Source organism: Haplochromis burtoni, unplaced genomic scaffold, assembly GCF_018398535.1.
Source record: "Haplochromis burtoni strain Fernald_Lab_line unplaced genomic scaffold, NCSU_Asbu1 Contig_32, whole genome shotgun sequence".
NCBI lineage: Eukaryota > Metazoa > Chordata > Actinopteri > Cichliformes > Cichlidae > Haplochromis > Haplochromis burtoni.
Window position 1 is genome coordinate 866,648 of NW_024582393.1, and position 12,430 is coordinate 879,077.

The 12,430-nt window shown below is 38.3% G+C and overlaps 1 protein-coding gene across 1 annotated transcript in view; it reads right to left on the bottom strand.

Moving 5' to 3' along the window:
- The window catches only part of LOC102308656 (vitamin D3 receptor B), a 29,915-nt gene that overhangs the window by 13,436 nt on the left and 4,049 nt on the right, over positions 1-12,430 (bottom strand). The window lies entirely within an intron of this gene.

Consider the following 12,430-nt stretch of genomic DNA (forward strand, 5'->3'; position numbering starts at 1 on the left):
ACACACACACACACACACACACACACACACACACACACACACACACACACACACACACACACACACAAGAAAAAAAAGAAAAGAAAGAAAAGAAAAATCGACACGCTTGCCCAACAACCAGCTAAGGACCCGGGGTGGTGCAGCTATTCAGGCTGAGGCACCTGATCTGTTGAATTCTCTACCTGGATCTGTAAGATCTGCCCAATGAGTGAATTTCTTCAAAAGTCAGCTAAAGATGTAGCAGTTTAAAGGGACTGTTGAATTTCAGATACAGAATCTGCTTTTACATTTTGTGCACTTTTATTCTTTAATTCTTGCATTGCTTTCAACTTGTAATTTCTGCATGGCTTCATCATTTATGTGCATCCTACATAGATAAACTTTGATTACAGTTTATATTACTTAATAATCTAATTTAATTTTTTACACTGACGCACAACACTACATATTTGAGAACACAGATAATAAAAATAAAGTTCCACTGTCAGATTTTTAATCGTCTCACAATTATTTGATTGTAAAAAGTGAAACACTTAGTTTTTTTAAATTTAATCTTTGGTCCTTTTTTTTAGGACTGCAACACCTCATTCTACTCTCTGCAGGGAAAATTAATTCTATTTTTTTTGTCCAAGGAGAAAAAATGAAGACATGAATTGAATATAAAAAACCAACAAAAAAAACTTGTTAAACTTCAAAATGCTGAATCTCTGTAATTTGAGTCTGAGGAGAAGAAAAAACTACATGTCACCACAAGGCTAGAATCCTCATGAACAACCGATGACTGTCTTTTTCACAAAGCTTCTTTCTTATTTCTTTTTTTTCTTGCACTCTACAGTTAAAGTGAGATAAAATGATTAAAGTATGTGAAGGAAAGGGAGGGTAAGTAAACCAGTAACCCTCTTCCTTAAAAAAACAAACAAACAAAAAAAAAACCTAAAGAAAAGAAAAACAGCCACTGACATACCTGAATAATAAAAAAGTTTGACGGAGTTCTTCATCATTCACAGGTAATTAAGAAACAATATTCAGCCCAAAAGTCTCAGCGACTTTTGTTGCTTTTCTGTTAGCTCAACTGTGAATATTAATGGTGTTTTGTTAAATGAAGGTCTAACTCCTGGTCCAATTTCATTAAGGACGTTTAGTCTTCATTACAACAAAAGGTCAAAAGCAGAATAAAACAGAGGGTCTAGTCATTGCCCTTGTTCTTTGCACGCATCAAGTGTCTACAGTAGCTTCAACAGAGACCACATGCCTTAACCAGGAATATGTGCTATGGTACAGTAAGACTTGTCAACAAATATTTGTTTAGCCAATTCAGCAGACGGTCACACAAACGTCTGATAAACAACAGACCACAGGCAGACAACAGACAACTTTTCAGACTTTTCAGCCTCGCTTCTGAAACAGTGAGCCCCAGTGAGGTGATATAAAGAAAACTGAGCAATGTTTCGCATCCTACATAAGAAAATAGTTATACCTAGACTAAAATGGAGTAGTTTTGTGTGAAAGCTGGAGAGTATTTACCATCACACAATACTGGCTGTGAAAAAGCTTCTACGAATACTGTGGCGACCCTGTTTTGTTATTCCAACTAGTCTATAGTGACAGACTAGGCAGGGTGTGCCTAAACTCTTGTTGTTCTCTGTCGTCTCAGTGCATAGCTTGTGTTTCTTTTCCCACCTCTCCTTTCTCACATCCCTTTCTTTCTGAGTGCAAAGTACACAAGTTGTCTCAAAGGTCCTTCAGAGACTGTTGGCCTATAAAGCTGCGCTAATCATCAATCATATGACCAAACATTAACAAAATTCATGTCTATGTGACAGTGCCCCCAGGTTATTTATTACATGGCTATGCTTGATATCCAGATGATGAAAATATAAATGAACATAGGTTTTACATTTCAAGCACTGGGGCTCCATGTATCCAAAATAATGAGCATTACCCTTGCTGGCCAGGATTCCGGATTTTGTTTGCAAACACCAGAATGACCCAAAACACATTTGAAGAGGCTGTTTCCAAAGCAAACCAAACAAACCCACAGATGCGTATACCACCTGGGTTAACCTTATGTTGTTGCAATCTTTGCCCCTAAAATTCTCATAGGTATGTGTTATAAAAGTTATATCCTCTGGTAGTTTTGCAGTGCCAGTAGATGGAAGGACTAACTCCTAAACAAAGAAATCACATCCAGGCAATGCAATGTCCCTGGGGGGGTCTCGTGGTGCTGATCTTTCTCACATACAGTCATAAAAAAAAAATAAAAGCCTTTAGAAGTCCTGCTGGTATTTGGAAACGTGATACATTATCAAAAACCAAGAATACTCCATGATTCAGCAGAAAAAAGCAATGCTATGGCTGATTAAAATTTATAATAATCCTTTTCACGGGTCTAGTATAAGAACCACAAAGCTGTGAGTGCTGTCATGTAATATTACGCAATTATGACCGGTATAAACGAGAAAAGACCTTTACAGAAAAAACGAAAACACACACACACACACAAAACATAAAACAAGTTCTACTGAACACAGGAAAACTACTCCCAGTACACATTCACACTCATTACTCACTGTGAACCAAAATGCCCATTTGCTTCACTATATCATCAAATGATCACTGAAGTCAGCCTTCTGTGATTGCATTCAGGCTTGACAGGCCATTACACTAAATGCACAGTAGAATTGAGAGAGCTCTAAATAATGCATCAGGTTATTAGACCAGATCTGTAGTCATTCCAGTATTGGGCACGCAAAGCCAGGCGGCAAGTTTTGTAGCTTCGGGCTTCTACTGAACGTCTCACTCTTGAATGATATACATATTGTGTGTATGCCGCTTGCCATCAATCAAATCTGTCACTGTGGTAATCATGCAAAATAGTATACTACACTGTGTTACAGTGGTATAAAGTATAACACTGATTTGCTTACAGAGTTGAGGCAAAGGGTAAAAGAAGACATTATGGACATTACAAGATATAACTCTGTACAATGACATTAACCATTTTTTTGTGAAAGGCTGTAAAGTTAACCTTTTGGTTTCCTCAATATTCTTGAGAGCCAGAAATTACAATATTTAAACATCAGAACGAAGTGCTAACTCATTTAGCAAGTTGTACCCACAAACTGAACAGGTGAAATGCACAGGCATACTTCATTCTTCTAGTCCCAAGTAGAAGAATAATACAAAGGCTAGAATGTGCTTGTCCTACATTATATGTATACACAGCAAGACATAAAATGTGGTACCTAAGTCCATTATTAATGCTCCAAAAGGTAGCAATAGCACAAACATGGTTGTGAGGTACAGTTCAGCAACTTTATCTAGAGAAGGGAAGAACGTTGCATGTGTCAGGACTAGGGCTGGGCTATATCATACCGTTCACGGTAATACCGGTGTAATTTTGGGCAACGATAGGAAAATGAAATATCGCGATAGAATATGGGTAAAACGCGCATGCGCAGTGCCTTTGTTTACATACGCACATGGCGGCGACGCAGAATGAGAAGAGCGAAAGTGGATCGTTAAATGAAACGGATGAACCAGAATTGGTTTGTAAAAATGCTGCAACTTCAGTGGTGTGGAACTGGTTTAGCTTTCATCCGTCAGATACACAACAAAGCACTATTTTTGGTAGCGCATGCTAGGCCGTCGTTATTACCGTGTTGTTTGGAAAATACGGCACACTTAAAATCAATCCTTTGATTTTTCTGAAAATCGACAGCGCCCCTTATAATCCCGTGTGCCTTATGTATGAATTCTGGTTGTGTTTACTGACCTCGAAACGATTTTATGTGGTACACGGCGCTCGAAAATCTGTCAAATGTTTTAGTACGACTTTGCTAAGCTACGAACCGCACCGCTTGATGGATTGTCGGAGCATTACGGCTATCGTAGGCAGGAGCCTCGCGGAGTGATACGTACTGTGCTTCAACATAATATTACCGTATTGTGTGTGTATAACCTCTTTTTAAGTTTTGTGGATATTATACATGGTTATGCTGAGGATATGTCGGCCAATTTCCACTGGAAATGCCTTTTGGTTAAACTGTCAGCAAGGAATTTGCATTTGCACTGTTAAATTTTTATATGACTTTAATGCACATAAAAAAACAGCTGCTTGTTTAAGTGAAAATACATTGATGGGGTTTTTTGCACTAATAAAGTTGTGGAGTTGTAAAGTATTTTGTCTAGTGTCAATTATATCGTCAGTTATATCGTTATCGCAAATTTTCAAATGTATATCATGATAAATATTTTTGGTCATATCACACTGCTCTAGTTGGGACACTTATTAGTCAAAACGACCACACTACAGTTGTTATGACGGTGGAAATCAGCCACCTAAAACCGATTCCCTAGCAGCCTGTTATCACACTGTTTTTGTCTTTTTTCATTTTATGATGGTAGTCTACAGAGACTGACTTGATTTTGGAGCAACTCTCAAATGACTACTGGAGAACCTGTGATAGATTTCAAGCCAATAAAATATAACAAAAGAGAAAGTGATTTCAGTTTTCTTAAGTGATTTTTTTTTCTTGGAGTTATAAACTGCTGATACCGATTTTTGCTGACTCAGATTTTCTTCTTTGCCTCAACGCAAAATATTATTTTCATAATAAAATGAATGATTGAACTTTAAATTGAACTGTAATTTCCCCCACACGGCAGTAAGTAATGGGATCCTCTCGCTGAAACAACTGAAAATAAAATTGTCTGCTAGGTATTGATAAACGAAAAATGAGTTGATGTGCACCCATCTTTGTTTCCTGACACATTATATCTTACCAAACAGTGAGTGTAACAGATTTATACAAAACAAAACAATCTATGGTAATTTAACTCAAAGGCAGGGTTAAACCAGGCAGCAGCTCAGTGGAGCTGAGAGCTGTGTAGGAGCTCAGCTCCTCCTACTCTATCCCATTATTGCTAAATCGCACACAACTCTTAAAATGCACTTTCAGACACTGCAGATTTCTTTCTTCTTCATTAAGCAGGTCATCCCACAGCTGCAGGATCGATGTGTGGTTTTCTAGATTAGACCGTATAAATTTCTGAATTACTTAAATCTCCTGATATGATCTTATTGTAGCATTATTAGAATAAATGCTTTTCTGAACAGCAAATAAGTGAGCATCTGCACTAGCTGATTCAAGTTTATGAAGGAAAATCATTTGAACCACTGCAAGATGGTTTCAAGTTATTTTCAGCAACAGTCCAAATATCACATTTGCCTCATAATTGAAGAATATAAAGACGCTGCATTAGTTCAAACTGTCATTGGGCTGCAGTAACCCAAAGAAAATCTTGGTGTTAAAGTTGTGTGTAGTTGACAAAAAAAAATCAAAAAAAAAAATCTCCAGGTTACTTTTTGATGACTTTAATGGGCCCTGGTGCAGAGTATCATCTATGTACTAGCCTTATTAACCTCAATTAAATTATATTAAAGTATATTAAATCATTTTCCCATAACATATTAGAAAAACTATTAATGCTATCAGACCTCATACCCTAAACAACAAATTCCAAAATTACATACCGTATTTCCCGGACTACAAAGCGCACCTGAATATTAGCCGCACAAGCTAAAATCAGGGGAAAATCCTGTTTTGTACATACATTAGCCGCACCTGACCAAAAGCCGCAGGTGTTTCAATGTTGACTTATCATATGTAAGAGAATATGCACAAAGCGAATTGTCAGGAAAGAGATGGCTGTTTGGAGACACATCACTTTTATTAATATTTTGAAAAACAATTTATGGGTACACATTTGCATAACTTTTTAGGTATATGTACAAGTACCGGTAATTACAAGTACGAAACATGTACTGTGCTTCATAAATGAGTAACAAATGTAGTACATAACAATAACCTACAGCACACCAGAAAAATAGATTCGGACTACCTTTTAGGCTCAGGTGCAGTGACACGGCTTTAACAAGAAGAAAAGTCAGTCATTCACCACCATCTTCCTGCGCACTAAAACCACCAAAGTCCTCTTCTCCAGTGTCGAAAACGAACAGGCTCAGGGTGGCTACGTCATCCACTCTCTGCTTCTCTCCTTCGTTGTCACTTTCAAAACCAAAGAAATCCTCATTGTCAGTGTCAGAGTCGAACACCCTCAGAAGGGCCGTGGCGGTGTCCTCCTCTCCATCATGCAGCAGTCCAGCCCTTCGAAATCCGTTGGTGATCGTGGATGTTTTCACACTTTTCCACGCTGTCAGAATCCACCGGTGGAGTTGGGCATAACTTGCTTTTCGCAAGTTTATCGCCGCTCATCATCCACGCCTCCCACTGAACGCGTAGCGCTACTTTTGTTTTTCGCGCTACTTTGTACGGCACTACGTTGCCTGGCGGACGGACATGTGACCAACATGCCACTCTTGAACCCCGATACTGTGTGTCTGATCACATGCCCTTCCGCCAGGCAACGTAGTGCCATACAACAGCGGAAAAAACAAAACAAATCGTCTTACGATATCACAAAAATCATGGACAATCCATAGAAAAGCCGCACCTGACTAAAAGCCGCAGGGTTCAAAGCTTGTGCAAAAAGTAGCGGCTTATAGCCCAACAATTACGGTATGTAATATACTGACTTTTTTGTGTAGCTGCTGCTACTGACAAATGCCTGAGTAATCGAATCGGTTCCTACCAAACAGTCATTACACCAAGCATTTCTGATTTATTTACACTAAAACTCTCAAGTGTTAAACAGTAAAGTTTAAAAGTTTTTTATCTGACCATTCACCTTGCAGTGTAGGTGATGTAGGTTTTCACAATTACATGCTGCAACAGCGTAGATGGTATTGTTTTCCCCTTCAGAATAAGTCTGTTTGTCATCATGGCAAAATGATCACGTCAAAGTCCATCTTCTGGAGGACAATTTTTTTTCAAAGCAATACTATCACAGCCTTGAAAGGTGCAGATACACAACTTTACAGGTGTGCAGTTGACAATGGATTCAAGGCCCAGTTTGCACTGCAAAAGAACCAAGTCAGATTTTTCAAATCCTTATATTTTAACTTCGTGTTTTCTAGCATACTTGTTTTTGTTACTAGGTGGAAATATCTTGCAATAGACAAAGGGTTCATAAGAACTAGAATAAACTGAAAGTCAATGTGTTACTTGTTTCACTGTTATTATGCACAGAGCAGAGTGTTGTGCTTTTGGAGACGGGGGCGGTCTAGCAATGCTTTTACCTTTTTTCCATACAAGGTGCATCTAATCAACCATGACATGGCTGCACGAGTTATTCAAAAACATCACCGTGTTGCCTCTGCTGTTATCTTAGCAGGAAGAAGGAAAAAAACGATCCTACTGTATATAAACGATGGACACAGCCAATGAAGCCATTTCAAAAGTGCCAACTGAATAGAGATCTGAGAAAAATTACCCAAATGCTCATTTGATTTATGATACTAATGAGTGTATAGTTATAATCATTTGTTTCAAATTTTACTGAACACAAGCTGTTTTTCATTTTATAAATTATGGTCCTATTTAGCCTGAAAAAAGACAAAAAAAAAATGTAACAAACAACAACAAAAAACCCCAACATCATCCCCTTGCTTGTGATGTCTGGTTTCAAAACACAAGGCAAGAGCCACAGTGCTCAGCCTTAGGCTTCAACATTAGAGTCCACAAACCAGTGGGTGATGTCATGCTGGCTACATCCTCCATCACAGTTTACCATCTTATAGAAGCCATTTTTATTCTTTTTTGATCTGGTGCAGTTGATGTTCATCCTTTTCTTTTAATTTCCAGGGCAGAAAAGAAGGAGAAATGTTAAGGGGGAAAAAAATAGATTAATTTTATCTTAATTTTAAGGCTGCTTTTATCCTCCTACAAGTTTACTTACAATTCGCTCCCTTTTAAAGAACAGGCTAAGCAATTGTGCATAGAATGAGCACAAGACAACATAATTTCATGTTATGATTTGCATCAGGACTGCCATCTTGGCAAATCAAATGAAGCAGGGCTTGAGAAAGAGGGAGTTACTATGAATTTGAAATGTATTGTATATTTGTGGCAAAAGCTCTAAATATAAAAAGAACATGAGGAGGTAAAACAAGGACAGTCAGTAAATGACACAGAAGGCTGTACATATTCTGTGCGAAATTATGTGGTACTGATGGCAATTAAGGTCACCCATCTCAGCCGTATGACTAGTACAAACAGGGATAAGTTTACCTCAGCTAAAAGAAAAACTATAGTCTGACATGCTCATCTAGACACCTCCACTGGTTTATTTAAAATACTTTGAATCTCTTATGCTGCCTGGGTTGTTTATTGAATGTGGTCTGTCTCCAAAGCAATAGTTGCAGTGTACATGCACAAATTCATAGCTTTGCCCTTTGCTAAACCACTACTTAGTCATAAGTACAAAAATATGGGTTTAACAGTGTAACATCAAACGGTTTTGTTGTTGCACAATTTCCGCTGGATTCCATAATCTTCGTTTAATCTTGGTGTCGGGAACATCACAGGATACAAATCTTTTCCCTTTCTTTATGTCTCAGTTACACCTAACTACAAGGATAATTTAGATGAGTTCCCATCAATTTCCCTGTGAATGGCTGTTTGCACTCATAAAGAGGAAATGCCATCCCACAGAAGCGAGCAGTGAGTTTCGTAGGACAAGAAGGATGCAGACGAGAAGCAGGCCAGAGAGTGAAAGGAGATGTGGGGGTATTGGAGCAATAAGAGATAAAGACATATACAGCAAGTAGAGGAGGGGTGACCTCTTTGTCAATGTGACTCTGTGTCTCACAATGGCCCACTGTACCCTGCTTGCTGTTTTGGAAATGAGGAAGAAATAAATACTATGAGGAGCGGGCACACAGCACTGTCCCAAAGACGGCGATCAACGCAAACAGCCTGTTTTTGTCATTTAAAAGGCTGACTAAAAATACACACAGTCATAAGCCACTTCAACTACTGGCTAAATATAAATACATGTCTCATCTTTGACAGGCCCTCATCTTGAGAAGGATCAGGGGGGAAAAAGCAATTTGCTATTCGTGTTGGAATCACATTTAGAGTATGATTTATTTCTGCTGGTCCTGCTTCACTCTCATTTTAAAATCAAGGAGCTCATTTGGCTAGTATCTGTTGTTGTATGCGTACACACACCGATGACTAAGTTTTTCTACTGATCGGTTAGGGATAACTAGGGCAGCTATTAACTGATATATCTGACTATATGTTGCTTCATCATTAAACATCCTAGAAATTCATAAAAATATATATCCCAAGGGCCTCACGTCTTTGCTAACAATCCAACAGCCAATAATATTCAAAATATGAAAAACAAAAACTTTTAATCAATTTCTTAATACAGAGATAGAAACCGAGAAACAAATTGATTATAAAGCTTATAAGCAGCTTCTTTTGCACCATTGGCACTGTTCTCTCCACAACTGAATAACTCTCATTTTAGAAATAATTGCTTGAAATGAAATGAAATTACAAAAAAAGGCAAAAGCAAAATGTACTGAAAGACTGGAGCTCGGAGATCAGACATACAGTGGCAGTGGAGGATGAGCAAGAGAAGAGGGCCGCAGTAATTATGCGCAGTACCACAAACTGACTCTAGCATGTCATTTTAACTGGGTGGTGAAAGCTGCAAAATAAAGACATTACCCCAATTTTGGATGAGAGGCTAGGGAGGTTCCCTGTCTTTTAACCCAAAAGACCAGCTGAGGGAGAACAAGTGCTACTTAACATGCAGTGGAGCAATGACTCATCTTTTCCTCCTTTGATTTATTCACGTTATGGCTGAAATGACACACATGTTTCTCATAATCCAGAGTAGGGCTGTGCGATATGACCAAAATCCCATATCCCGATATAAAACATCTATCGTCCGATAACGATATAAATCACAAAAAATTGAATCTTTTCTGTAAATTCTGTGAATCTCGGGTAGGTGAAGTGTTTCCAGCTGGGCGTCTTGTACCTGGAGTCGAGTGTTTTAACTGATGCATGAAACCACACATTTTTAGACATAGGTTGTAACGGCTGCCGTTTTCTTTGTGAGTATTTATTACACAGAGTTCTGCGGGGAAAAGCCTGTTCTAACGTTTGAGTCTAAGGTTTATTTTTTAGCACCTGACGGCTCTTTTGTTGTTTCTCATCCGTCAATACTCTGCATACTTTTTCAAGGGATTCCTTTTTTTTTGAAAATTCTCAACAGGATCTTGAGCTTTATTGTGAAAGGTTTATGTGGAAAATAAACAAGCGGACATGCGATGGTTTTACCATCGTTATTGCTAACGACAACCCATAAAAACAGGCGCTTGTCCGTCTGTAGTGTGGTTATATTAAATATAAGAGAAAGAGAGAACTTTAAGAAATTAATATAGCCACTACAGTGACCATCAAAACGATGAAAAAATATTGCCGTAAACAGTTTATTTTGCGACACCACGAAACAAACGATAGCGTAAAATGAAACGATAGATGTTTTTATATCGTCATCCGATATATATCGTTATATTGAACAGCCCTAATCCAGAGACTGATGCTATAACTGGTCCCAGGTTAGACCAGCATTGTCTGCAAAATGCTTAATGCTTCGCAATTGAGCAGCTCATCAATTCTTAAGATAAATGGTCTAGAACTGTGAGTGGTCTGGTCTGAATTAGCATCAATGTGCCCGAAAAAAATAAAATAAATTAATTTTAAAAAATTTATCACATCTTGCAATAAAACAGAGTATCCTTATTTGCCTTAACACATGAAAATCATTTAATTAAATGTTAATTAATGAACACCTGGCAGGATTTTAACTCTGAGGACTTGGAGGAATATCCCACCAAAGTCTGCATAATTTCTTCAGAAAATGGCAACAACCACAAACAACCACATCCCATTTATTAGTGCAAAGTGTTTGCACCACACACATCCTTGTGTCCCAAATGACCACCTCTATAATTGCACCTTCTAACAGGTTGACATTTGATGTCAATCAATGCAAATATGATGTCTTGAATACAGATCGTGTTAATCTGAGGAACACAGAGAGCAGACATCTTAAGAGCTAGTATATGACATGCAGTAACACAATAAACATGAAGGATTATTAATATAGTAATGCACCACTTTGTGTACCCCTGTGTGATTCTAGGTATCTGTAACTGTGTGTTTCTGCTACACTTACTGGATCTACAGGGAGTGTGAGCTACTGTGAAATATTCATACAGGGATAAGTGCCAATGTGGACCATGGCAAGAGTCCAAAATCACTCATACGATAACTTTTTTCCCTCTGTTCTTCTTGCCATTGAATTTCCAGCTGCATCACAAGTATGTGATTACCAAACAGGAGAGTGGTCATTGGTTTTCCATTGTCAGGTGCCCTTGTTACTTACAGAAGAAAAATAAATAACACTTCAGCTGCAAAAAAGATTTGAAACACAGCCCAGATGTTAGATTAACTTTCATCTCAGTCAATATCAAGTGATTATAAAACACACCCTCAACCCATGCCCACCATCTAACAAACCTAATTAAGTGGTGCCATTAGAGCCTGGACGCTGAAATGAACCGTGATTGAGGACAGGGCAGGATATAACAAAGCAAGTAACAGGGAGGACCCAGACAGCGTTTTCAAGAAGGGATCATTTTAAGTGCACCCAGATATACAGAAGAGAGAGGGGAAAGCGGGAAATAAAAATCTCTGGCATCACGTCCCAAGAATGTCAGCAATGAACTTACAGACCACATCCCAACACATAAGAGTCAGAGTCAGAATCACATCCAGACCTATAACAGTACTGGAAGAAAGAGAGAGATTGCTATGGAGCGTGTGAGGGTGTAAACTAGAGGAGGACCTGCACCACAGTCCAATGTGCATGCTCCATCTACATCACATGACGCAATCCCACAAATGAATCTGAAATTGTTCTCTTCTGCCAAAAGTTTTTCTTAAAGGGAAAAAAAACAGACAGTTAAAGAGAAACCAATGAAGGGGGGTGGGGGGGTTGGGGGACAAAGATGAGTTTTTGAGGGAGTTAGAGAGAAAAGGGAGAAAATATAGGCGATGAGTTTTACTGCATACTTCAGGCTGGGTCACTACGAGTACTTAACACATCAAACAAACTGGATCTGGAATGACCCTGGCTACAGAGGACTGTTCTACAATGGAAATACACAGCCTTGTGACTCATGCTTAGAAAGGTATATAGAGTAAAGCCAACAATACCATTTTGGGGGGGGGGGGGACACAATGAAAAAAGGAAACTGAAGGAACAAGGAAGGTGGGTCTGAAAATAACACAATCTGAGATTAGTGAGGGGGAAATGTTCAATTGATATATATATATTCAATTGAGATATATATATATATATATATTTATATGTTAAAAACTTTTAAGTTAGGAAAAATAATGAATAAATAAATGCAGGAAACTGTGTAGAGAAAACAATA